This window comes from Antennarius striatus, chromosome 15 (assembly GCF_040054535.1).
Source record: "Antennarius striatus isolate MH-2024 chromosome 15, ASM4005453v1, whole genome shotgun sequence".
Taxonomy (NCBI): Eukaryota; Metazoa; Chordata; class Actinopteri; order Lophiiformes; family Antennariidae; genus Antennarius; species Antennarius striatus.
The window spans coordinates 4,314,749-4,317,500 of record NC_090790.1 but is presented as its reverse complement, the minus strand read 5'-3'; the positions used below and the strand labels follow the sequence as shown (position 1 = coordinate 4,317,500).

The window sequence follows — 2,752 nt, the reverse complement described above, 5'->3', positions numbered from 1 at the left end:
ACTTAAAAATGTTATTCGTCATGAATTAAAATTTGAATACTAATTCTAACACGGTTTCTTCCAAAATTGTCCTCTATTTGTTTCAGAATCAGAAAAAAGTTTATTGCTCAATACAGTAAATTTTACCACACAAGGAACTTGACGTGGTGTCGGTGTATTAAAAGGTGGAACAGAAGCAATAACGAATAAAAAATAAAACTTTTTTTTTTCCTCACCTTAATGTAAATTGTAAAAAGTCCATCCACCTTCCATCTTTCCATCCATCATGTTTGAGAATGTGGAGGCTGTTTTCAGAGTGATGTGTGATTTTCATTTTCTGATCACGCATAACAGCCCAAAAGTTCTGTTTTGGTCTCATTTGACCAAAGCACCTTCTTCCACGTTTGCTGTGTCCCCCCCCCCCCCCATGTTACTTCTGACAAACTGCAAATATGACTTTTTGAGGGGTTGTTCTTGCCAGTCTTCCATAAAAGCCAGATTTATGCAGTGCATGACCAACAGCTGTCCTTTGGACACATGAACCGTGGATCTCTGCAGTTTATCGAGAGTCACCAAGGTCCTCTTGGCTCCATCTCTGATCAGTGCTATCCCTGTTCAGCCTTTAGGTTTCAGAGTATATCAGTATGTTGTTGGGTTTGTAGTTGTGCCATATTATTTTCATTTTTGCATGATGGAATGAGTGTTATCACTCATTTGAGTGATGTTCAAATCTTGAAGTACCGGAATTTTATCCCTGACCTGTGTGGTGTATTGCTGTGACTTCATGATGCCGTTTGCTCCCCAGTATTGTCTTAACAAACCTGTGAAGCCATCACAGAACAGTTGTATCTGTTCTGAGATCAGATTACACACATGCAGACTCCATTTAGTCATTAGGTCAACATTCAATCAGTCAGCAAAGATCTGGCACCGAAAGCAACTGTTTGCACTAAGAGAAAAGGGAGGCTGAACACTTTTGCACGCCACACTTTTCATTTTTATGTTTTGGGGGGGGGGGGTTGTTTTGTTTTTTAATCATGCATAATTTTCTTTTTACTTCACAATTGTGTGCCAGTTTGTATTGGTCTTTCATATAAAATTCCAATAAAGTGTATTTGTGGTCGTAACGTGACAAAATGTGAAAAAGTCAAAGGGTATAAATACTTTTGTAAGCCACTGTATCAACAGAAAAAGGTTCTGCTGGGAAGTGCAGACACATCACAGCCCAGTAAGCTAAGAAAAGAGACTCATTAATCCTCACCTACCTGAATTCACACAACTCTGCAGTGGATCCAAAATAAACCCAAGTCCAGGACGGAGTGGCCAAGTGAACGTGGTCTGGAGGAGATCCATGTTCTCTGAGGACACAATGCCTGAAGTGTGATCCAGGTCCACTCCAGGTCCACTCCTGTTCTGAGAACCTGAGATAAAAGTACTGATGCTGCCATGACTGGACTGTTGTCACGAAACACTCTCTTTTCTCTCTGACCCGGGTGATGAGTTCGTTTTCAGTTAGTTGTGAACCCTCCCAACCTCTCAGTCGTTATTTCCTTCCATTTACCGTATAAAACAGATAGACTACTGGTTAGAAGAAGAACAAGACCCACTTTATTAATCCCCTAACGGGGAAATTACTTTTTACACCCAGTGGTGGCAGAGTGGCAGATGATCTTCATCGCCTCCCTGACATGAGTACAGATGTTCTCCTGAAGTTTCCATGTCAACCAACTTTGGTTTTTAAAGTCATAGCGAGGTGTTAAAGACTTTCTCCATTACAGGCTACATCTTCAGGTGTGACATCACAGTCAGGGCTTCCTCCACTATACCTGATAGCATGGTGTTACTTCTGTATTAGATTTGAAAACTGACAAAGGAGTTAAAACAACACTTATACAGGGGCGGCAGTGGCTCAGTGGTAGAGCCGGCAGTAGAGCAGGTCGTCCAATGTTCCAAGATTGGCGGTTTGATTCCCGCTCCCATCCAAAAACACCCAGAGAGTGAACTGACAGTGGGAGGTGTCAGATCACCTCCGGAGCCCTTGCGCAAGGCACTGTCCCCCTCACAAGCTGTTCATTTGGGCACTCCACAACGAGGTTGCCCGCCACTCTACCTCCCATTGCATGCCTACAGGTCCCCTTGTGTCTGTAGACACTAATATATACAGTATATGCATAGGAGAAATTGACTAACATACTAGAGTGCGCATTCTTAATTTCCCTTCGGGGATCATAATCAGTATATAAAATTTAAGAAAAAAAACAATAAGCTGTACGCAAAAAAAAAAAAGTGGTTATACGTCTGTGGAATTTTTCCGATCATCAAATGTTTTGTCCAGTTTGTTACCTTCTGACCCCCCCAGGACCACTTCAGAAGAAGCTTTCCCTTGAGTTTGATTTATTTCTAAGGAAAATGTGTTCAATCATTCTGACTGAAGGTCAGGTGTTTACATGAGATGTAATTCTCATTCTTCTGGTGTCAATAGGAACAGCTGGGCCACGTGGGTGAAAACATTTGTTGGGGTCTGAACCACATCTGGTACCGGACCCAGACTTTCAGTAAGTGTTCAGTAAGTGTTACCCTGTGGTTTTTTTGTAACACTTCTCTCTGTCCCATCTAAGTTCAGTGTTTCTTGTATTTGTCTTATGGTTCATCAGTTCTTATTTTCTGGTCAGCTTCTGGTTGGACGAGCCGATGAAAGATCACAGCCACAAAATGATTCCCTTAGGTCATTCACATGAGTCAGGATTTCTTTTTGTAGGTTTATGAAAAGGTT

The 2,752-nt window shown here is 41.7% G+C and overlaps 1 long non-coding RNA gene across 2 annotated transcripts in view; it reads left to right on the top strand.

Moving 5' to 3' along the window:
• The window catches only part of LOC137608342 (uncharacterized), a 4,594-nt gene extending 1,842 nt beyond the window's left edge, over positions 1–2,752 (top strand). For both annotated transcript variants that reach the window (XR_011038176.1, XR_011038175.1), the window contains exons 2-3: positions 2,462–2,534; positions 2,634–2,752. This is a non-coding gene — a long non-coding RNA (uncharacterized lncRNA). The remainder of the gene's footprint in view (positions 1–2,461; positions 2,535–2,633) is intronic.